The 26364-nt window shown below is 38.8% G+C and overlaps 1 long non-coding RNA gene across 1 annotated transcript; it reads right to left on the bottom strand.

Annotated features, from left to right (window-relative positions):
• Nucleotides 1-1190: 1190 nt before the first annotated feature.
• LOC311298709 lies at nt 1191-26351 on the bottom strand. The gene is made up of 3 exons (XR_014628987.1): nt 26179-26351; nt 25738-25805; nt 1191-1221 (listed from the first exon to the last, which is right to left on the bottom strand). It is a non-coding gene; the product is annotated as an uncharacterized lncRNA (long non-coding RNA).
• Nucleotides 26352-26364: the final 13 nt, after the last annotated feature.

Below are 26364 nucleotides of genomic sequence, written 5' to 3'. Positions count from 1 at the left end.
CTCATTAAGAATTGTTTTGCAATTGATTAGGCACTTGACTCATACCTAATAATGTTACACTTTCATTAAAACTTTTATTTCTGCCTGTAATGTAAGTCTGAGCCTGAGAATATGAATTCTTCCTCGTGATGTTTTTATGAGATAATGTAGACATGACTCTTATTGACATATTGAAACAGCCCTAATTCGTAACACGGAGGTCTCTCTCCACACGCAGTGTTTGTTGCATATATGAAAGGGAAGGCAGTGCGAGTGTAGGGTCCTCTGATCATAATCAGGGTATATTGTGGAGGGTCGTCCTGGCAGTGATTAGATAATGAATCTCTTAGACACTTCAGGTCTGATTCAGTACAACCATCATTATGTGGCAGGGCTGCTATAGCCGGCACACGGACAAAAAGCTAAATTGTGATTGGTGCTGAACAAGAACCAATCACTGCCTGTGTTACAGGTCTTCTCAAGAGGTAATGAGTCACGAGTCTGACCACTCACGGCACTCGCAGGGGGTCACATGACCTTTCATGAAGTTAAAGCCTGCATGCTGTGTGAAACCCTTAACAGTAGACTCATCATTACACAACCACACACACACACACACACACACACACACACAGACGTGGCTATGTACAGTGCATGCATACACATGCTAACTTTTACAGTCCAAAAATGTGTTTGCATACCAAATATGTGGTACCTGCAAGCTGAAGACTGTCTATATTCATTAAGCAATCACACTTTGTCATTCATAAATCATGATGCACAATCGTTGAGTGGGGGACATGATCGGCATGTGTGTGTGTTTTGTGCGATTGGCTTGAAGGCATTTTAACTGACACCTCTCTGGAGCCGGCCGATGACAGCACAGGCCCCTCGTGCAAGACGTCATGACCATTATTCATACCATATATATCTCACATGTCAATCTAACCATGTCAAACAAGTTTGAGCTAGAGCAAATGATTCACTTACCTAAACAATGAGACAAAACTGATTTTGCTTTTTATAACATGAACTAACATTGAGCAATACTTCTACAGCATTTATTAATGTCAATCTCAACATTTACTAAGACATTATTAAAGCCATTCTTATTAACTAACATCAACAAAGGTTGATAAATGATGTAAGACTATGTTGCTCATTGTTAGTTGTTAGCAAATTAACAAATGAAACGTTATTGTAAAGTGTTACCTTCTTTTTGTAACAGTTCCAAGATTCCACCTGCAAAACAAAACAAAAGTTTCACTTGATAATATTTAATGATTCTCCAAAACAAAACAAAACAAAACAAAACAAAACAAAACAAAAAACACAAGTTTTACTTTGTAACAATTTCATGATTCAATAGGATATCAGCAGTTTTATGATTCTATATGTGTTATCAAACAAAACAAGAGCTTTAATTTGTTTCAGTTCTGTGACTCCATAGGCAAAACAAAACAAAAGCTTTGCTTTCAAAAAATGCATTATTCTGCAGGTTAAAAACAAAACAAAAGAAAATATTCATGTTCAAATATTTTGTTACTTATATGTTATCAAATAAAACAAATTCTTTTTAACTTGAATTCATTTTAGTTGATTCCATGATTCCATAAGCAAAACAATACAAAAGCTTCGCTTTGTAAAATTCCGTGATTCTGTATGTTATAAAATATTATTTTTCAAAGAGTTTTATGATTCTATACTGTGTGTTACCAAACAAAACAAGAGCTTTCATTTGTTTCAGTTCTGTGATTCTATAGGCAAAACAAAACAAAATATTAATTTTCAAAGGTTTTATTATTCTATACGCTATCAGACAAAACAAAACCTTTAATTCATTTCAGTTCTATGATTGCATAGGCAAAACAAAACAAAGGCTTCACTTCTAATATTCCATTATTCTATCGGTTATCAACAAAACAAAACAAAATATTATTTTTCAAAGAGTTTTATGATTCTATACTGTGTGTTATCAAACAAAACAAGAGTTTTAATTTGTTTCAGTTCTGTGACTCCATAGGCAAAACAAAACAAAAGAAAATATTCATTTTCAAATATTTTGTTATTATATATATAGATATGTTATCAAACAAAACAAATAATTTTTAACTTTAATTCATTTATTTGATTCCATGATTCCATAAGCAAAACAAAACAAAACAAAACAAAAGCTTCGCAAAATTCCGTGATTCTGTATGTTATAAAATATTATTTTTCAAAGAGTTTTATGATTCTATACTGTGTGTTATCAAACAAAACAAGAGTTTTAATTTGTTTCAGTTCTGTGATTCTATAGGCAAAACAAAACAAAAGAAAATATTCATTTTCAAATATTTTGTTATTATATATATAGATATGTTATCAAACAAAACAAATTATTTTTAACTTTAATTCATTTTAGTTGATTCCATGATTCCATAAGCAAAACAAAACAAAACAAAACAAAACAAAACAAAACAAAAGCTTCGCAAAATTCCGTGATTCTGTATGTTATAAAATATTATTTTTCAAAGAGTTTTATGATTCTATACTGTGTGTTATCAAACAAAACAAGAGCTTTAATTTGTTTCAGTTCTGTGATTCTATAGGCAAAACAAAACAAAAGCTTTGCTTTCAAAAAATGCATTATTCTGTAGGTTAAAAACAAAACAAAATATAAATTTTCAAAGGTTTTATTATTCTATACGCTATCAGACAAAACAAAAGCTTTAATTCATTTCAGTTCTATGATTGCGTAGGCAAAACAAAACAAAGGCTTCGCTTCTATTATTCCATTATTCTATCGGTTATCAACAAAACAAAACAAAATATTATTTTTCAAAGAGTTTTATGATTCTATACTGTGTGTTATCAAACAAACCAAGAGCTTTCATTTGTTTCAGTTCTGTGATTCTATAGGCAAAACAAAACAAAAGCTTTGCTTCCAAAAAATGCATTATAGGTTAAAAACAAAATATTAATTTTCAAAGGTTTTATTATTCTATACGCTATCAGACAAAACAAAACCTTTAATTCATTTCAGTTCTATGATTGCATAGGCAAAACAAAACAAAGGCTTCACTTCTAATATTCCATTATTCTATCGGTTATCAACAAAACAAAACAAAATATTATTTTTCAAAGAGTTTTATGATTCTATACTGTGTTATCAAACAAACCAAGAGCTTTCATTTGTTTCAGTTCTGTGATTCTATAGGCAAAACAAAACAAAAGCTTTGCTTTCAAAAAATTCATTATTCTGCAGGTTAAAAACAAAACAAAATATTAATTTTCAAAGGTTGTATTATTCTATACGCTATCAGACAAAACAAAAGCTTTAATTCATTTCAGTTCTATGATTGCATAGGCAAAACAAAACAAAGGCTTCACTTCTAATATTATAATATCTAATTTCATTATATCAAGTTTAACAGATCAGGACATTCAACCAATAAATGTATTCAAATATATGAGTCAACGTTTCATGGCATTATTAATTATTTGAATGTATATTAACAATTACAGATAAAGCATTATATGTAATAAAAAAAGTCCTAGCATTATTAATCAAAGGGTTTATGAAGCTTCATCACGCCGCTCTGCCCCGCGTCACACACAGTGTGTAAGGTAAAGCTGCCGTGTTCTGGTCGTCCTGCTGAAATGAAGTTATCTAATCCCAGAGCTGCTAATGAGGCTGTTTTGGTGGCTCTGCTCTCTCTGAGGTACTCCACAGTATAAACAGTTCACTTACCCCACACAGAAAGGGGCTAATCAAGGGAATTATTGTTTTGCTGCTTCAATTTGCCGGCTCCCAGTTCTGCGGTGATTGGGAAGAAAATGTGCTATTGTTCTCTGCGTTAATGCTTGAACTTTAAGAGAGAGAGAAAAAATGATACGAGTCGGTCCTGATGGCCAGAAACATGTATATTAAAATTACTTGCACAATTGTGTTTGTATATATATATATATATTTATTTAGCACTTTTTACAATACAGATTGTTTTAAAGCAGCTTTACAGTGATAACAGGAAAATAATGCAACAAAGATTGTTTCGGCTGTACAGCAGATCTAGAGATGGATCATTTTTGTTGCAAAAAAGTCATTCATTTAGTTTGTTTATATATATATATATATATATAGCCGCTCTGGAGAAAACAGTGATGTCATCGTCCAGCTCAGTTCAGTTCTCATATAATGGTGATCAATAATATTGTTGAATATTAAATATAATATTTCTGTCAGTATTTCATCATTCCAAGCAAGGATTCCCTTTAAAATGTGTTGAATACAGTATCTACTGAATGCAGAGCCATATATTGTACAGTAATATTCTGTTGTTTCAGTATAGGCAAAACTCGAGCTGAATGCATTAGATTAAAAAAAGAAAAGTCCTGCATCTTGAGCACTCTTGCATTTCCCTCATATTTACATTTCTCAGTGAGTGAAAGCGTGTGTTTGATGTCTGAATAAACACAGATAGCGGAGGACGAGCCGAGGGGAAATCTCCACAATTAGTCCTTTAACAACAGGTTGGGTAAAGTTCCCCGCACTTATGAGGGCACGGCGCCACAGCCGGCAGAAGAACCGTGAAGAAATGAGCTCTGGAGGAGGGAAGAGGGAGAGAGAAGCCTCAGAAGTCAAGTCTATCTGGCAATTACCATTTTACTGCTGTTCTTTAGTTACTGTGTGTTTGGAGGGGCCATTAGCAGGTGTGTGTGTGTGTGTGTGTGTGTGTGTGTGTGTGTGTGTGTGTCTGCGCTGTCTGACCCAGCCAAAGCCTTCATCTGTAGAAGAACAGCCAGACGAAAGATCTGTAGAGCCACAACACCGGCACACACACGTGTTCACACACACCAGCAAATACAAGTGTTCACACACACAGACACACACTAGCAAACACAAGTGTTCATACACACAGACACACACCAGCAAACACAAGTGTTCACACACACCGACACACACTAGAAAACACAGGAGTTCGCAAATACAAGTGTTCACATACACACCTGCAAACACAAGTGTTCACACACACAGACACACACACACCAGTAAACACAAGTGTTCACACACACATATACACACCAGCAAACACAAGTGTTCACACACACAGACACACACCAGCAAACACAAGTGTTCACACACACAGACACACACCAGCAAATACAAGTGTTTATACACACAGACACACACCAGCAAATACAAGTGTTTATACACACAGACACACACCAGCAAATACAAGTGTTCACACACACATATACACACCAGCAAATACAAGTGTTCACACACACATATAAACACCAGCAAATACAAGTGTTCACACACACCGACACACACCAGCAAACACAAGTGTTCACACACAGAGACACACACACACACACACCAGCAAATACAAGTGTTTATACACACAGACACACACCAGCAAATACAAGTGTTTATACACACAGACACACACCAGAAAACACAAGTGTTCACACACACATATACACACCAGCAAATACAAGTGTTCACACACACATATAAACACCAGCAAATACAAGTGTTCACACACACCGACACACACCAGCAAACACAAGTGTTCACACACAGAGACACACACACACACACACCAGCAAATACAAGTGTTCACACACACCGACACACACCAGCAAATACAAGTGTTCACACACACCGACACACACCAGCAAATACAAGTGTTCATACACACAGACACACACCAGCAAACATAAGTGTTCACACACACCGACACACACCAGCAAATACAAGTGTTCACACACACCGACACACACACACACAGGCAAACACAAATGTTCACACACAGAGACACACACACACCAGCAAACACAAGTGTTCACACACACACACACACACACAGACACACACACCAGCAAACACAAGTGTTCACACACACAGACACACACACACACACACACACACACACACACACACACACACACACAGGCAAACACAAGTGTTCACACACACAGACACACACACCAGCAAACACAAGTGTTCACACACACAGACACACACACCAGCAAACACAAGTGTTCACACACACACACACACACACACACACACACACACACACACACACACACACACACACACACACACAGGCAAACACACACAGTTTCAGACGGTTGAACAGCCTGTGAACAGATTCCACCTTTGAAGGTTTGCAGATCAACTAAACAGAAACTTAAAAAGCGTATATTTGTTCAAGAACTAATGAGCAAAATCGGTCCACCTTTCGATTTAGAAACAATAGTTTACATATTAAAGATACATCCGTTTTGTTGAGATGTCATTTGTCATGAGAGACGCTCAGTGCAGCAGTTATTTTTAAGGATATATATTGATGTCTTTTCTAAGGTAACATTTACAATAAGGTTTCATTAGTATTATCTAACATGAACTAACATTGAACAAAACATTTGTTACAGTATTTATTAATCTTTGTTAATAAAAATACAGTCGGTCATTGTTTGTTTCCCAGTGCATGAACTAATGTTAACAAATACAACTTTTGATTTTAATAGTGTATTAGTAAATGTTGAAATTAACATTAATTTAGATTAATAAATGCTGTAGAAGTCTTGTTCATTCTTAATTCGTGTTAACTAAAGTAGTTAACTAACGAAACCTTATTGTAAAGTGTTACCGTTTTTTACATATCACATAATAGCTATTTGCAGCTTTGCTTATTGTCATGTACACTGTAAAACAAAATGTGTTCACTCAACTTTAATTTTTTTGTTATCTTTTTGCTTTGACTCAGTTAAGTTTTATTTACTTAAAGTATTTTCAACCTAAAAAGTTTAGTTGACACAGTTAAAATAGTTGACAACTTATTTCAAGTAACCTGGACTCGTAAAGTTTAGTTGAAGTACGATAACTTACATTTTCAAGTTATCTGTACTAAAATGTATGTTCATTGAACTCAATTTGGCATATATTCTCAACTTGCAAAAGCACATTCAACCAAATAAAATAAAAAAACAGATTTTTCCATACAAACGATTTTATTGTCCCTTATAAATCAATAAATGTTAAATAAAAAGCTGTAAAATACAGCTAATAGCTAACACAACAGCTAACTCTATATTTATGGTAAATTGTAATGCATATATTATTTTAGATTGAAGATTACGTTAGAGCTATATGTTTAATGTGATGCATGCAATCTATTTGGGTTTTGTTGCACAAGCTGTATTTTATGCTAAACTGGGTGTTTACAGCACAGCACGTTATTCCGATAACGCTCGACGTCCATTAGTAAGCATAAGACACATTGAGAACCGTGTCTTTTGTTGTCGATGGCTGCGAGGTCATGTGATCGACATCATTCACTCAAATTACAGTCCTCGGCGCAGAACGCTTCCTGTGCGTGTTCTCACACGAGAAAAGGGAAGAGCACATCTAGATCACTTGCATTCCTTGGCTCGCCGTTAAGACGTTCAACACGAATGGCATTCAAGATCGTAAAAGCTTACTTTACGAGTCTGTCAGACGAAGACGTTCACCTCCGTCTGCAAAACCACTAAATAATCCGGTTGCGCACACGAACACACGACGGACTCGCCTTCGGCCGCGAGCGGATCCGAGGCGACAAACTACGGCGTGTCTATAAACGCCGTGCAACTTGAAAAGCTCATTTGTCGCGGGGTCGAAATGTTTTCTCTCCCTCACAAAGACACCTTTCCGAAATACTTCATTAACATAATATCACACAGGCCGAGAGCGCCGGGGAGATGAGACATTGAGAGGTTTCACTTGACAGGGAAGATAACCTTTCAAACCGGCTCTGAGATTCATGCAGTCAAAGAATAGATGTATCAGGACAGTCCCAGATTTCATTAGCTTTGAGAGACAATAATGGTTTTCATTCGTCTTTTCACGGGAGCTCTCTGTCTGTCATTTCCCTCGCCCCGGCTTGATTGAAAGGAACCATCATATGCACATCCGTGTTGTCCCACACCATTCCGAGAGCAAACCGTTTTAGATCCTTAACTATAGCCGCCGCTGTGATTGCTCAGCCACCGGCAATTTCCTAACCAACCACCACCTGAACAATGATGTGTTCAGCCCTCTGCTCTCCGGGCTTTCTGAGGGGAATCATTTCACCGTTTGGAACGAGATCTCCATAGCAACTCCTCTTTGAGGGGTTTAGAATCACCATCCAGTAATTCTATGATCATCAAGCACAGCCATTCCCAACCGTTCTTTTCACAGCGGACATGGGAAGAGGGAAGGAAGGAGGGAAGAAGGGGGTGTTGGGAAATTCGACAGTCTATTTCAGGCAATTCATCCAGCCAGCCTCCATTAGAATTCAAAATATTTCGACCTTCAATCACGGAGCGTGTTATGTGGAACTGCTGCGATCTCCAGTCAAGACGAGACACCGTTTTAGTCTAATCACCCTGGACGAGAGAGAGAGAGAGAGAGAGAGAGACTCCTCAATCCACGCCTAATCAAAACGCTCGTTTTAAACGCTGACATTCTCTCAACATGGGCCGCAAAACACACGCCGCCGGATTGAAACCCCCTACTCTCTCTCTCTCTCTCTCTCTCTCTCTCCTGTCTGTAAATGGCGCTCAAAATACAGTAGATTTTCTCATTGACTGCAATCACATAATTCATCGTGGTGACAGAGAGTGTAAATGTTGTAGTGTGTACTGTACATCGGGAGGATTTCTCCTTGATAATCGGTTGTTGCGAGGCCTATCTGTCTAGTGCCTGGAGCCAAATGCGGCACTTGTGTGCACTTATGCGGAAAAACGCTACAAATGCTCTTGATGTTTCCTGATAGGCTGTCGGAGAAAGAAAAAAAAAAAAAAGTGGCAAACTGTTCCTCTCAAAAATCTGTAGATGAATAGCTTTTTGTGTCGTCTGCTTGTGCAAAACTGGCTGCCATGATGCATTGAAATCATTTTGGTTAAGGGATAACTTTTTGCAAGCAAATTTCATAAAGAAATGACACGTTGAATTAAACGGGATTTTTTTTAAGTAGAAAGACTGACAATAGTAACTCTAGTAATCTTTGTTTTATTTACAACTTTGAAAAATAATTTTTACAGTATATAGATGGTTTCTTTGCGCTGTGATTTAAGGGCCTCCACTAGTGTTGTAGTACTTCAGACCAGCTTTTGAAGGTCTTGTCTCGGTCTCGACCGCATTTGTACTCGGTCTTGTCTTGGTCGCAAACTTAGAGGACTCAGGATTTTATCTCAAGACCACAACTGCGAGGATATCACTAAATTGTCAGATTTATTTGTTTACATCATTAATGTGATTTGATGTCAAACGTACTGCTTAAAATGCAATCAGTAACTTATTTCTAATGTGATTTCTTTAGTTACTGTGGTGCCGGGTTCGAAATCAATGCAGGATTGTCTCAGAAATGCCCAAAATTAATATAAACGCCCACAAAATGTAAGTCATGATTGCAAAAACGTGCTTGTATGAGATCTTGTTTTTTATATAACATAGGATATAATTAAGCAATATCACAAGAGCAAGTGAGCTGTTTATGTGATACTGATTTCAAACAAATGTTCAGCAAACAAGAAGTTAATATTAAATTACAAAAAAAAATGTTGTCACAAGTTTTTGCTATTTCGGCAACGCGTTTCGTTAACGAATCAATAAACGATTCCGTGACTCACTCATTAAGTGATTTCAGTTTCATATTTAAAAGTAGAACTATCATTTTATTTTTCCATCACATTTCTATATTCAAAATGTTATTTAAAAAAAATATATATATCTGAACATTATTTATGCAGGTGTAACATTTCAGATGCAACTTCTGTGCCACCTCTGCAACACAAAGATGCATTTTATTGTTAGTGATTTGATTGGTGGCAGCTCTATAGTGTCCTTTTATTCTAACTGTATTTATTGATTAAGTAAGACATTTCTCAGACAGTAGATGCAGATCTTTTTGATCAATTTGAGGAGTGCTGGTCTGGTCTTATGACCTTTGACTACAACACTAGGCTCCACTATTCTGGTCCTTAGATACGGCTCAGGTTCTTCCTACACTGTCAGAAAAAGAGGTATAGGCTACAAAAGCCCTTTCAAAAGGTACACCTTTGTACCTAAAGAGTGCATATTATTACCTCAAAGGTAAATATTGGTGCCGAAAGCTTACATAGTAGTACCTAAATGATACATATTAGAACCTTTTTAAGGGTACCGTCCCAGTGGCGGCTTTTTCACCATTTTTGTTGGCTGGTTTATTGCCCACCGGACAAACATCAACAAAGTCGCATGATTTGAAGTACAGTATCAACACACAACCTATTTTTATGTTTTGCCAAATTGGTGGCAAATGTGCATGAGTTCGTATGATTTCAGTTGTACATTTTTGCACGATGTGCTTACGCACAGCCGAGGGTCAAATCAAAATGTATGAATTCGCCACGGATTCAACCAAAACATTCAATTGTTCGTTTTTTTTGTATTCCGTGTCACAAACACTGACTGTGTGGGATTTCTGTTTTCTCGAACAGTTGCACACGTCTTGAATTGCTGAACAGTGTTTTAGATCAAAACCCACTATTCAATCAGGCGGTCAGGAAGATGAGCACTCAATGAAAGCCTGGATTACAGCGTGACAACATGTTACATCACCACGTGTTTCCATGCATTTGTTAACCTTCATTCCAATCCGCCCTTGGGAGATAAAAAACTGCACGAATGACAGAAAACCAGAGTCTTCCCTCATCAGAGACGCCCTCTGGTTATTGCATGTGGACAGATTGTTACCATGAACGTTATTTCACCAAGTGCAACATGTTCCTGGATCAATATCTTTGTTGATCCTGGGTTAGGACTACATTTTCGGACAGGAATGTTGTTCCAGGATCAACAAAATCAAGTCTTACTTGGTAAAATCCCGGTGACCTGCTATAAGGACAGATGTCTGATGTATTCGTACCACATCACAGAGCATCTCCCAGAGATATTTTGATGAAATGTGAAATACGCTCAGCGTCCAGCAGCTCCAGAGGTGCCAGATGCTGAAATTCAAGATTTTGAGGTAACGTACCACTGAACTCTTATTTGAACTAAATAAGCCAGGAAGCAATTGAATCGTTTCGAATCTAGTACATTGGCTTTCTCTTTCGTTGCTTGGCTCGAATCCAGCTCTATGTAAACAAAATGGGACATAACATTCATTTTCAGTAGTCTGGGTAATTTCCACAGAGCTGCATTTGATATGTAGCCGTGTGCAGGTGCGATCAGGAAAGGTGTGCGTTTAGAGAAGCCAAGCACAACAACGCCGATCAGCCCATGTGAAAATGCGAGGCTCAGGGGAGCTTTGGGCCACTGACTGCGGGACTCGAGCAAGAATAACACAGCGGCACGGAAAGAGACTCGTAATGTGTACCAGACTACGGCAAATGAGATGGGAAGATTTCTACACACAGGGACAAACCGCAGTTCTCCCGGCTGACTGGGAGAGGAACCATGAAGCTCGATCCGAACACGAGGCTTCAGTTTTCAGGGCTCGGATCCCCAAACTCCTCTCTAATAGTTTTTGGAAGCTCGCAGTGAAAATAAATCCACTGTTTACACAAGTCTTTTTGAAATCATTAGAGTACCAGAAAATATCTCTGCACATACTGCAGGGTATAAGGTTGAGCAACATTTCCTCGTACTTCAAAAAGTCTCTGCAAGAGCCGGCAATTCCAGTCCAACCGCCGCCTGGCTCCAATCACTCGCTGATAAAACACTCTCTGTTTGGTTACAGCCAGCAGCGGTTAAACCCTTGAAACAACCACGACTATCACAGCGAGACCCAGCGAATGACTGACACCCTCTTATGTCAGAAAAATGCTCTAAAAAGACTTCAGATTTGTCCAGATGGTTCCTACATGATACACGGTAATATGGTTATGCTTCTTCAGTGGTCTAATAAACCCCATTCTGATCAATTCTCATCAGATTCACATTACTGCGAGTTTCTGTGCGACTCTAAGAAAGTGAACACGCTGTTGTTTCAGTGCCTGATTCACAAGGAATCCTGCAGACAAGAAAAGTTCTTGCATGCCGGTTGTGGAGAATTATTATGATCTGCCATATTTTACTGAGACTGTGCAGCATCACCACACCTCAGGGATTCAGACTTTAAAATGCTGAAAGTTCACGCGACTTCACCACACATCTGGATATGAGCCCAGCTATAACACTCCTTTCCTATTCACTCCTATTCGTCCTCATTCCGTAAATTACTGATGATAATATGATGACATCACAGCATTAATTGCGCCTAGCAATTAGCTCTGACTTTTGTGAATAAGAAGCAACTTATCAGCAATATTTACACGAAAAGGAGGCGTCTTTGTGCTTAAAAGAATAAGGATGACTTCATTTAACCCTCTGGTGCTGCTCAAGTTTTTTTATTTCAATGAAATTATTGTACTATATTTTAGTTTGATGTTTTTTAGTTCATATTTTGTATTTTTAAGGGATTTCATGGTACTAAATTATATTTATGCAGTAGTTATAATCCATTTATTCACTTTTTGAGCGTGGGCCTGAAAATGAAATCATAAATCTTGAATGCTTTGGAGCTCAGACTTAAACTTAAAGTTATCATTTTTTACATTAATTGTTATGAAAAAGGCACAAAAATACAATTTTCAATTTTTATATGATATATATTTTCTAAAACACATTTTACTCTAAAACTGTGAGAAAATCAAAGTCATAAATCTAAACAAGCTGTGTTTCAAATTTTAGCTTGATATCTCAAAAAAAAATTAGCTTTGAGTAATATTTTTGTTTGGGCGCAGTGCCAAACGTTTCCACTAGATGAAATTCATTTTTGACCGCGAACAATGCAGGTGTGACTATTTTTTTCAGGACCATTTAATCATGTCCATGATTTTGTGTGTGTGTGTGTGTGTGTGTGTGTGTTCACACAGCAAGTGCCACAACCTTTACCAAGTTTCATACTATTCTGATAAAGTACGAAAATTTGAAACAAAACGTACACTTTTTCGTACGCTAAAATTCACTAGACTAGCTAAGGGTCAAACTAGCACCTCGTTAAAATGGATTTGGGTGGTTATTGTATAAGATTTCTGCATTGAAATAACCTGCAAAAGTGTTTGAATGTCAGTATGAACTCAAGTGTCGAATGTAGCAATTGAATCACGCAAGACGTTTCACAAAACAATGGTAACCATCAATACACACAACTAAACTCTATCATGATCACCAGTTTTCTACACAGAGCTCCAAATCAATAGAGATGATTTTCTATTTTGCTGTAAGGTGTGAATGTGTGTACAACCCGTTCACACATTCTGGCAATCTTTTGTGTTAAACAGCACAGTTTCATGTAGAACACATTTGGCAAACGTTCATCTCGATGCAAGAAAAAGCGTGTTGCCACTACCATATAATCAGGAGATAAAAAGAAGAGCCCTGGATGTTGAAACATGTCCCTGCTGACACTGGATAAAACATTTCTATAATTACAAAACAAAGACAGAAATTGTTAATGGTTAAGTGGTGGAGGAACCATTTATACTCAGTGGAATCTGTTCAAGGAAAACAATGGCGAGTGAAAACAGTGAGCCATAAATTCATAAAAAGAAAAGTGTCTGTTTTATGGCCTGGGTTTCCAGTTCTATTCATGAGCTTTGTTTATGACAGAGATTTAAAAAAAGGAGCTAGATATGGTTAAACATAAAGGGAGCCGTAAAATCCAGCAATATTACAATGAACTCCCGGAGCATTTAATCTTTAAAATATTAAACACAAGACGAAACAAATAGACTAAGTATAGAAGCCTCACATTGTTTGGAGGCCATGTGTGAGTGGTGCTTGACGCCAACACCATATAAGGGCATAGTGGGCGGGGACATTACAAGGACATTGATATGCGGTTGCTAGGGTGTTCTGGGTGGTTGCTAGGTGGCTGTTTAGACGTCTCTAAATATGGCTTGATGACTACAGGATGTTTTATGGTCCACCAAAAACTGTAATTCCTAGTACTTAAGAAGTAGCACACTTCCCACCTATACAAATCACACAAACCCCTAATCCTAACTATGAGAAATAGTGAGATGCTTGCCGATTACACATGGTGGCCAGCATACAAAACCAATATTAATGTCCAGTTCCCCTCCCGCTGGTCAGGTCATCGGCCATATGTGACCTGTGTTAAACTGGTCACACACATATTCACACATTATACTGCATCCTGTTTACCAACATTTCCCCAAATTAAAGTTTTTTATCCACCATCCAACAACTACACAGATATCTGATTCAGCTTATTGCATAAATGGAAGATCCAACCGTGATGTGTGGTTTGCCAAGAGAAACCCTGTCATTAGACAATAAATGTTTGGAAACACATATTAAACAAATTGATCAACCAAACTGTATCCTAATTAACTCTTTCCCCACCAGCGTTTTTGGAAAAAAGTTGCCAGCCAGCACCAGCATTTTTTTTTCAGAATTTTCACAAAAGTTTCATGGTCCTCGAGATATTTTGTTATCTGAATATCTGAACATGGATTATTTTAAAAGAAAGAACATTTTCAAAGAAAGAACATAAAAAAAAAAAAGTTTCATGCATTTTTTTATCAAAACTTGAATGTGGGTTTTATAAATAAAAGTTTTATAAATAAAAAAAAGCATCTGAGAAAATCGCGTCTGGATTGGATATTGAACGATGATCAAAACACAGATGGAGTAAATCGAGTCCATCGAGTCTTAACTTCTCAGTCCTAGAGCTCGTCCTGGGTCGACATTTCATTCAGTAACATTAGGCAGTTTTGATTTATACGCTGTTTAATGTTGATGATCGCGTTATTTTTCACATGCTTCTGATTACATATGCTGTCGCTTGTTTCTGCTTCTTCTTCACATGTGTTTTGATCAGGAGATTCAGTACTCTTTCAGAAGATGTGTAATAGCGCCCCCTACCGAATAACAGTGAAAGCACGGAAAGCCAGAAATTTACATCAATGGCGAGGAAAGAGTTAAAATATGAGCCTTGTAACAGTGATCTGCAGTGGAGGAACTGTGGTGAAGTACAGTGATGAAAACATGGTTTGGTAATTTGAGCTGAAAACACTGCATCAGAAAGCTCTTGTACACCACAAAAAAGCAAATAATCTGTTTAACGCCAAAGAGGTGACATAAATATCTCATCAGAGGAATCACAATCACAGGAAATAATGCTAGATGAATGTGACTGAATTTTACTCATCATGCATCAATATATCCACTCCAATGTATTCAATGCAGGGCTACTAACTGCCAAATGACACTGTGGCTCCATGATCTAGCTATAAATTACAGGAACGTCTTTCTGTCTGTCTGTGTGTCTGTTATTCGTATATCTCTCGAACCATTAGTCCGATGGATTTCAAACTTGAGAGGTGTCTTGCTACGTGCATGAGTAAGTGCAGTGCCAAGTTTGACGTTGTTTGGATAAAAAATGCAAAAGATATCGGTAAATATATCGGTAAAAGAAGCACACGTTGGCTTTTGCCGCTCTAGCCGCTGGCCACTCCCCCTCTCACACTGCACACTGAGGCCACTCCCCCACTCACACACACACTGAGGCCACTCCCCCTCTCACACTGCACACTGAGGCCACTCCCCCTCTCACACTGCACACTGAGACCACTCTCACACTGACACTGAGGCCACTCCCCCTCTCACACTGAGGCCACTCCCCCTCTCACACTGCACACTTAGGCCACTCCCCCTTTCACACTGACACTGAGGCCACTCCCCCTCTCACACTGCACACTGAGTGAGACACTGCACACTGAGGCCACTCCCCCTCTCACACTGCACACTGAGGCCACTCCCCCTCTCACACTGCACACTGAGGCCACTCCCCCTCTCACACTGCACACTGAGACCACTCCCCCTCTCACACTGCACACTGAGGCCACTCCCCCTCTCACACTGCACACTGAGGCCACTCCCCCTCTCACACTGCACACTGAGGCCACTCCCCCTCTCACACACACACTGAGTGAGCACAGCGCAGGACCAGACACAGAGAGGGTCAAAGAATTCAGCGGAGCTTAAGTAGCGTTTTCTCAGCGTTCACTGTGTAACCTGCTCTTTGAATCGTCGTGCTTATTCACTGTTTACTTCTGAATATTATATTTTATTCTGGTGCGCTTAACGTTATCGCTACTGTGTAATAGCAGCCTATGCAATTCACCAACTAACTCTTTCTAACAGTCTCTTTCACGGCCATCATTTGTAGTAGCCTATTCACAAACTGTTTGCTCAAGCGTAGCGTTTTCTCGGAGTTCACTGTGTAGCCTGCTCCCTCAGTCGTGTAGTTCAATTTTCCATATTTATTGTATGTCATTATGTCAGTTTCAGCATTTGCTTTTTCCACCATGCACAAATAAAAATGTCACTGAACTTTTGCAGTGTAATTGTACCAATGAGCACTCAAACACACCAAACCAACAATTACTAAAAACACACACACAAAAACTGATTTTGCACGCGGGCACTTTGCTCTAGTATTTACTAATGCCAGCAGGAATGCATTTACACATAAGTCAGTTTCACAAATGTAAAGCAAACTCAAAAGATCTGGGTGCTGTAAGGCTGGTCGGACCCCAAGCTTTCACAAAACAGAGTAGCTTTTCCAGTAACAAGCATTTGATTAGCAATGTAGCATAACAAGACGCTACATCTCTATTTTTGGTAATATTGTTTTGCATGTGCAGCTTTTCAAGGTTCTAATCAAACACTCATGGGGAAGTTGATTCATTTTAGTGAATCAGTTCGTTCAGGAAAATAACACAAGCACACATGTCTTCAAGATAATATATTTCTAATACAGATTTATATTTTAAAAGATGCTACCCACCTAAAATACTGATGTACTTACTCAGCTAAAAAAAATAATGTTCTCCGAATGTTTTTCTAATGCTCCCATTAGGTTATGAAAACGTTATTTTTAACAAGCAACGTTTAAAAAAATGCGAATAAATAATGTTTCTGTGCTAACATTTTAAGAACATTATTAAAGACCAAATAACTTTGAATGAACATTCTTATTAATGTTACTGGAAGAACATTTGTTCATAACTTTGAGAGAAAGTTCAGAGAACGTTCCCTGTTAACAAGGTAGGTACTTTTTTTTTTTTTTTTAGCAGAGCTTGTGATGTAGCTAACAACCTTTTGACAAGCTACAGCTTAAAGTAACTTCCTCAAGACTAATTGGGGAATTGTACAGAGGATTTGGAGTCACCACAGACCTGTCTTAACCTGGCAGTGTAAAGACACCTTCAGGATCACACGAGAAACTCAACAGAGAGAGAAGCCTTTCCTACTGCAAACCTCCCGCTGCACTTGCGCACGACGATACTGCTATTACACATTTACATGCGTTCAGACGAAGACCGTTCTCCTTTCAGACAGTGGTATTGTTATTTGAGTGCTTTCTTGTTGGGGATCACAATGTCAAACGAAAAGTCGGTTAACCTCAAGAAACAACATGCTTCACATACACACTAATTACAGCATATAGACTGCACATCTGCATTCCTCTCTGCTGGATATATACGCGAGGAAAACATCACACACGGCTCCGGAATAATAGTTTTCACCTGCAGTCTGAGGCGAACACGAGACACACAACTGTGCATTGGCCATGTCAAATGTGAAAAGCTCACACGCGACATGAGCCAGAGAGTTTCCAAAGGTAAGGCTGTCTCATCTCACAAGAGCTGTGTTGAGCTGCGCATCTATCAGGAAAAAAAAGGCCATGACACCTCTATTCCCGTGTCCAGCGGTAATGCCGAGCGAAGAGATCCACTCAACAATAAGGATAAATGCTCGGTATTGTAACCCTGTCCCCCATCCGCCTCTCTCTCTCACGGCAAACGCCACATCCACTAATCTGAGCTCTTCTCCAGTAATGGGAAAGTCAATAGCTGCATACAATCAGTAAACAAATTCTGCTATTTTTAAAAAGAGCCTCCGTCTCCATTTTAGTGCCGGCAATTTAAATTATTCTACCGTGTAACACCTTAATTGTGTAAGACAAAGACGATGTCGAGAGCACAAAAGAAACATGAGAGGAGCGTAATTTCTGTGCTGCCACGCAGAGATGACATGTGATAAGCATTGAGTGTGGACCGCTCCGACGACGCCACATGACAGTTTGTAGTTAGTCGCTATAATAAGGCAGAGACAAACAGTTTGTCTTTAAGCTGTTGTGAATGTCAGCCTCTTAATGAAGATAAAGAAATGCAGTTAAGAGCATATCAAAGCCGAGCCGGGCTGAATTCTCCTCTTGGATTTCATTATTGGCAGTTAAACAACGCGGTTTTCACGGTCAGCGTTTAAACATTGAAGGGTTGCCTTTCAAAGATATTGATCTTTTTTGGAGAGATGGTTTCAGTCTGGGAATCTTCATGGGAATGCTCTATTTATTATGCTGTTGTTAGTGACCAGCTCTCTGACTGGCATTCAGGATCCTATTAAACTCAAATTGAAGTTTTGGTCCGTGTCTTTGACCACGTACATCTCCGAGATTCATCTGGAAAACATCTGTTGTGCACAAACATCTTTAGAATGCATGTAAAAAAAAAAATCATCTAAATCATAAACATCTTCAAGACATCTTCCAAATGTCTACATAACATCTGACAGGAAACGTCTTAGAGACGTATCGCAGCAAACGCTCTAAAAAATACATCTTTCAGATGAAAACACGCACATCGCGTGGACGTCTCTGAGATGTGTGTGTGTGCTGTCGACCATTTTTACTCTAAAAGCTGACAAAACTAGATTTTTACCGAAATTTGAACTCGGTCTCGCGAGAAAACGCAACTAATGTACGAGGTGGCGATTTCGGATGAAATCATACGAAGTGATTCATACAAAAACGTAAGAGTTTTAGGACTTCTGATCCCGTTTAGGAAATAGTTTCCCAAACATTTTACTGCTCGGGCGACATCATCTACTTCACTTATTTTTAACTATACGTTTTTAAAGGGAGTATAGCTAACTAAACACACCTATCAAAAGGTTTGGGGTCAAGAATAAAAAATAAAAATTATTCAGCAAGGATACATTAAGTTGATATTTGATAGTTCCTTTCCTTTTACCTTCAATTACTTTTTGTTAGTAGCTTGTCGTGTAGCTAACTAAAGAACAAAAATAGCTTGACTTTATGACTAGCAGAAGAAAGTTTGCTCTATGTTGTTTTAGATGTTTAATCTGGCTCTGTCATGGCGCAAACATCTTTCTGACCAAAACTACGCTCTCTGAATCATGCCAGCCCTCGTGATTTCGTGTTAAGCAACATGTTAAGCCAGCATGTGTGTGCTCTTTTGTGGATGTATTTCTGCACACCGCTGCGATTGAGTAATTACCATGACAAAGTCATTGCATTGCTCATGGCTGCTGAGGTAAACGTGTGTGAGAAGAAACAGGTGCGGTCCCGTCCCGACCTGGCCAGACAGACGCTGGCGCTCATGACTCAATGCCCAACATAAAACTAGTGCGTGACAGGAAGCCTTTACATACCACACACACCTCCTTGACAGAAAAAAAAGCCATACATTATACACATCCTACACACCCCGACAGCAAAACCATCAGAGAAAACTAAGACAAGAATCTGGATCACAATATCAACCACTGCTGAGTCCGGAAAAAAACAAAACATTTAAGGCATTTAAATGTGAACGCCACTGCATTAAATACAAAATATCAAACCATGCAGAATTCATTTTAAAGCAAAATACATATAAACAATTCTGTTAGGTTCCATATTATAAAACAGATAAAAAGTATTTGGGCACTTTCTGGTTGTCAAACATTAGGGGAACATGCCTGTAGTTTCTAGTTTCATTTCTAGAGCCACTGTAAAGTAAATATAATATATATATATAACAAAATAACTATTAGATTAATCCTTTTTTTCTTTTTTCTTCTTTTCACAATTAATCTAACATAAAAGTTTGAATTTCTATAGTGTGTAATATATATGTGTGCGTGTATAAAATACATACAATATGTGTACACACACACACACATCATATATTTTAGATATATATTCATTCTCGCACCTTAATTGACTGTGTCTGGTGCAGAAAGAAAGCTTTCAGCAGATACAGACAGACAGACAGACACACAGTGTGAGACAGACGAACCCCATACCTGGCAGGTGTGTGTATGTGTGTGTGTGTGTGTTGCGAGGGCAAACGGCAGCGTCGGCGGTGCCTGAATTCAGTGTTTTTATCTGGCTCAGTGATGCGGAAGAGGAAGCCTTGAGATGCCGCGCGCGGTTGTGTCGAGCTGACTTCCTGAAAATAGACACACACACACACACACACACACACACACACGACTCGATCAGACCCGTCTAAACATTAAAGAACACGCTCACATCGTCTCATTTCCAAAGGAAAAATCATATATATTGGATGATCTGAATTTAAAAGATACTCTGCTATTATTGCAGCACAAAGCCTGATAACAAGGCCTTTAATCCCATAATAGATCTGTTGGATTTGGGATTCAGGGGTAAACTGTTTCGGCGGCCCCATGTTGAGTGGGATGAAGAGTCCTTCGCTCTGGGACCAGTGCCTCACCTCACCTGCTGCTGGGAATGACAACGACTCAAGAACCAATAGGGCTGAAATTGCTTCAGATTGATGACATACAGGGATCGAGCGAGGTCTTTCACTGCCCAGAATAACACTCCCAATCTGACGGCAGAATATAATTCAAGGGCACTTTAAGAGTGACCTCTAAAGTACAGAAGAAACCTCTCGGTAAACAGCTGAATAAAACACTGGAAGGGCCATCAAATCTGCTAGGACTTGCTCAAGATGAAATTATTTCTGATAGCCATGTTTTCTGTCATAACAACATACACACACACACACACACACACACACACACACGTTGTTCATGTTTTATGCGGACTTTCCATAGACATAATGATTTTTATACTGTACAATCTGTATGTTCTCTCTCCTTACACTAACCCTACCCCTAAACCTACCCATCACACACACACACACACACACACACACACACACACACACACACACACTAACCCAACCCCTAAACCTACCCATCACACACACACACACTAACCCGACCCCTAAACCTACCCATCACACACACACACACATTATCCCGAAACCCTAAACCTACCCATCACACACACACACACACTAACCCTACCCCTAAACCTACCCATCACACACACACACACACACACACACACACTAACCCGACCCCTAAACCTACCCATCACACACACACACACACACACACACACTAACCCGACCCCTAAACCTACCCATCACACACACACACACACACACACACTAACCCGACCCCTAAACTTACCCATCACACACACACACATTATCCCGACCCCTAAACCTACCCATCACACACACACACACACACACACACACACTAACCCGACCCCTAAACCTACCCATCACACACACACACACACACACACACACACACACTAACCCGACCCCTAAACCTACCCATCACACACACACACACACACACACACACACACACACACACACACACACACACACACACACTAACCCGACCCCTAAACCTGCCCATCACACACACACACACACACACACACACACACACACACACACACACACTAACCCTAAACCTGCCATCACTCAAAACTTTCTGCATTTTTACATTTTCACAAAACATCTGATTTATAAGCTGTTTTCCTCACAGGGACCAAAAAATGTCCCACAGGGATTTCAGATATTGCCATCTTTGTGGGGACATTTTGTCCCTATAATTTAGAGCTTACCAGGACACACACACACAACCAGTACTTAATTTGACTCTTGATGATCTATAAAGTATGTTATGATGTATGTGTATATGTAGAGAGAGAGAGAGAGAGAGAGAGAGAGAGAGAGAGAGATCCCCTTGTATATGAAGTACTATGGTTGGACCATGGTTCATTGTTTCAGGTGGAAATACTATGATTCTGAATGAATACCATTTACATAATTGAAATGTTACTTTGAAAGTAACCTCAAAGAAAAACAAATATATATAGTTTTACCATGTTTGTACTACTTAATTGGTAATACCATGTCACTGTGATATAGCGACGGCATGTTTCACTGCCATCTTCATGCATGGTATTTCAATTGTACTGGCTTTAAAGTAGCCTATCCACATCATGATAGTGCCATGTAGTTATGTTAATATCGATTTTGTAAACAGCTACGTTAAATCTATTTCATATAATCAGCTTCTTTCTTTCTATTGGTGTGATTAGTCGCGCGCATCATGAGATCTCCGACGAGTCCAAACGCAATTGGACAGAGCCGTCAGTCACACGGTCACAGCAGAGATGAGCAGTGGTGGACCAGAGCTTCCTCACACACACACACACACCATCCCTCTGGGCCACAAATTACACACGAGAGCCTCGTCGTGTAGAGTTTGAGTCGTGGATCGACGTGAATCGAGGGATTTTTCACTAAGCACCTGTTGGCGCGAGTGTTTATCTGAGCTGGATCCTGCGCGCGCCACAGACATGACAGGGAATGAGTGTGCAATGACACACACATTTGCGTCTGAGAAACACGGGGAACACGACCTAAACATGCTAATAGAGGCTTAAACTATAACCATGTGTGTTTTCTTTTCCTGTAATAAATATACAAATGAATAAACACTTGAATAAACACAAATAAATTAAATTATAGTTTTTTTTAAGAATTAATTTTTTTTAAGAGATTATGATAATGTAATCGAATTTATAAATACTGAAATAAAATCACGTGGAGAAAATTGCATGATAGTTTTAAATATTCCAAGACGGAACAATAGGAAATGTTAACAAACGCCTAGAGAGAGAGAGCGAGAGAGAGAGAGAGAGAGAGAGAGAGAGAGAGAGCACATGACATACACATGCAAATTTCGAAGTAGTCATGCATTAATGTGCGCAGTGTCACTGTTGCTCTATTGTGACACGCGGAGAATAGCAGATAACATTCACCGGCCACTTAAGCACAAACACGACATCACTCGCCATGACCTGCTCGCACACAGATCCACCACAGGCTCTTGTCTATACCAGAAAAACACTAGGAATAATGAAATCATAATGTGCACGGATAACATCGGCATGTTTGCATACTGGAATGGTCACAAAAGGCTGTAACCCTAATGATCTATTCCTCCTGTTTCTAAGATGAAATAACGCTGGATGATGCAGAGAGAGAGAGAGAGAGAGAGAGAGAGAGAGAGAGAGAACTGCGGGCCCGTAACATGCACCTGACACTGGACATCAACTAAAGCTCTCCTGTTATGAACGGTTTGACAAGTGTTTAATTCGCGACTTTTTTTTTATTGGTTTAATTGCGCAGTTTCAGAAACTATATTCAAAGCTGTCATGTCGTAAAATTGGACTTTCAGGTGAATTGACTTGTAATGTTGCCACATTACGCGGCGACCTGCGCTTCCACGTCTGCGTAAAAACAATATCCAATAGCAATATAAAGGCATTTATGTGTGATATGAATTAGCGAATTTATTAGACTATGCTGAATACATTTGCAAAAAAAAAAAAAAAAAAAAAAAAGAGCCCACTATCTCATTCCCTTATTCCATCTGTCTTCCCTGTTTCTAAATCTGACAACAACAATAAATAAATAAATAAATAATTGAGTAGAAACTGTTGTGCTTTATGGAAAGCACAAATAATTCTCTCCTCACTGCGCTTTGTTTTGCGCCAGCAATCACACAAAACCCCGTGCCCTTACGGGTTTATTAAAACATAACACAGTTACGCTGCTGTTGCGCGCGCGTTAGATGAAGACTTATTCCTTATAACCACGGTGAGCTCATTAAACATGCTTGAACCTGTCAACAAGCGTGTGTTTGTGACTGTCAAAATCATGAAGTGAAACACAGGACATGGTGACCTGCAAGGTGCCTCGAGCAATGCCAGTGACACTATATTTGCAAAAAGCAACCGATATGTGAGTTAATATTTGTTTTGACTCTCTTTGAATTGTTCGAGGGGGGGAAACCAGCCTGTTTGGGGTGATCAAGTGAAGGACCTGTAGTAGAGAGGGATTTAAAATGAGCCAGATTAGTTAATTATCCACAAATGCGCTTTTCCTCTTAAGGGTGGGGACAAATTAATCCCAGCGGCAACCGACAAAAATTCTCTCCTGTGAAAAGCCCTCTCTCTCTCTCTCTCTCTCTCTCTGTACCAATACAGGGGTTTTGGAGCGGGCCAGACCCTTCTAATGAATAGGTCCGGATTAATCATTCATCTTGTGTTGCTTAACGCTTTGATGGATGCATATCGTCACTCAGTCTCAAGACAATAGATGCACGGCGTTTTGTTCTTACCAAATAAATCACTCACATTGTTTAAGGTACATTGATCAATCTAATGACTTGTAATAGGCTCCTAATTACCACAGAAAAGGGCTCGCAAGGCACAAGCCGGACTGTGTTTTTAAATTAAAAAAAGTCCGGTTGGTTAAAAATATATAGCCTTATGATATCATGCATTAGGGTAACCTATAGAGTGGTTTAACTTAGATCTCATAATTTGTTCATTTTTTCTTTTCTTTTTCTTCTAAAAAATAAATGTGGGTTCAGCAAATAACAAAAAGCTATTTTAATTTTAAATGTTGATGTTTATTTCCGTCCTCTCTTCATTATAAAATGCGTCTTTATACTCTTGGCCTATTTAACAGCTGTCAGGGGTAATCAATCCTCAATTAATAGAAACTCCTCAAAGTGAATATATATTAATTGCGAGTAGCAATTATCTGTTTTCATCCGCGTCTCATATTGCGCACATTTCGCCCGAACTGTTAAGAAATGTACATCGGTGTAAAGCTTCGACGAAGCAATTTTATTTCATTTTTCAGCAGCAGTGCGTACATACACATCTAAATCTGTAACCTAAACCTCTCTCTGCGCCTCAGGCCAATTTGTTTATGCTGAACAGACGTTTAATAGTGTTAATTGTTCCTCCGTCAATTTGCAGTGATTGCGGAAATCAAGCGATTTTCGAGACTCCACCACTTGGATTTGAATAAATTGTTTTATATTCCCTAGCTCTCTCCATAGGAGGGAATTTAAAGCGAAGCGCTTTGGAGTAAATTGCATCCAGCCTGACTGGCAGCGTTCAGCCGCTATAATGGAGCATTATTTGGTCATTTTGAATACTGTAATGCACAGCGTTTCGGCGGGGCCATTCTCAAGAAAATTGCTTTAACTTTTAAAAGGAGGCGATTCACTCCAAAGAAGGCCATTGTTACATTATGTCATTACCCTTAAATGTTTTAACAAGCAGCGCAACACGCTGCTATAATGCATTGATCTTTATAAAAAATAATTTTGAGTGGTAAGAGAATTTTGAGGGGATAATCAAAAATTATTAATTTTTGAATATGTTTTTTTTTTGTATCCAAAAGATATGTTATTTTAAAAGTTATAGGCTATTTATGCTGTCATTTAGCGCTCGAACTTTGCATCGAGCATTTCTATTTGAAGTAAATAAAAATTTTAATAAAAAATGAGTCCACTTTTTTAACGATTTATGAGGTTTTTGAGCCATGTGCTCGCTGAAGGTATTTAAAGGAAGCGCGAGGGTGAGCGCGCGCACACGCAAACTCTAACCTGCGCCCCCATATCCATCCCTCTCTCTCTCTCTCTCTCTCTCTCTCACACACACACACACACACAATAAAAGTCTAACACACCTGTTGTGAGATCAGTGGTGCCCCTCCGTCCTCTTCATCTATGTATTCTTGCATTTCAGTGACTGGTTCTAATAAGAAAGGTCGAAATATTTTTAATATTTGGAATCACCAATAGCCTAAGTTTACAGCATAACCAACAATTGTTAAATAAAAAAAATAAACTGACACTGACATTGCGTAATATCCTACTTATGACTTCGCATCCACTCAAAACATGCAGCGTAATGTCACCGTATAATAACGCTAACCAGAAATATCGTCATGCCTTAGTTTAATCCGTACATCAAATCACAATAAAACGACCTACAAAATAAACACATCGCTAAAATCACACATGGAAGCTGCGAACGGTTGTAAAACGCGTGTGAATTTTAAGGATATCCGTTTGCACATCAACACACGAAACAGATATCATGCATAAAATCAAGATGATACACTTACCATTGGAGGATGCCTATTAAATACCAATATGAGCCGAGCGCTAAAGTCTGTGCAGATACTACGCCTTGATGGCCATAGTTATATATATAATATAAAAAATGATGAAAAATAGCTGATGGCTTATTACTTGACCGTGGGACCAGTACCCCAGTCATTGATTGACGTGCAGCTTTAGTATTTCTGTCA

This window comes from Rutilus rutilus, assembly GCF_951802725.1.
Source record: "Rutilus rutilus genome assembly, chromosome: 10".
In the NCBI taxonomy this organism is placed as follows: Eukaryota; Metazoa; Chordata; class Actinopteri; order Cypriniformes; family Leuciscidae; genus Rutilus; species Rutilus rutilus.
This window is presented reverse-complemented; position numbering and strand designations above follow the sequence as displayed.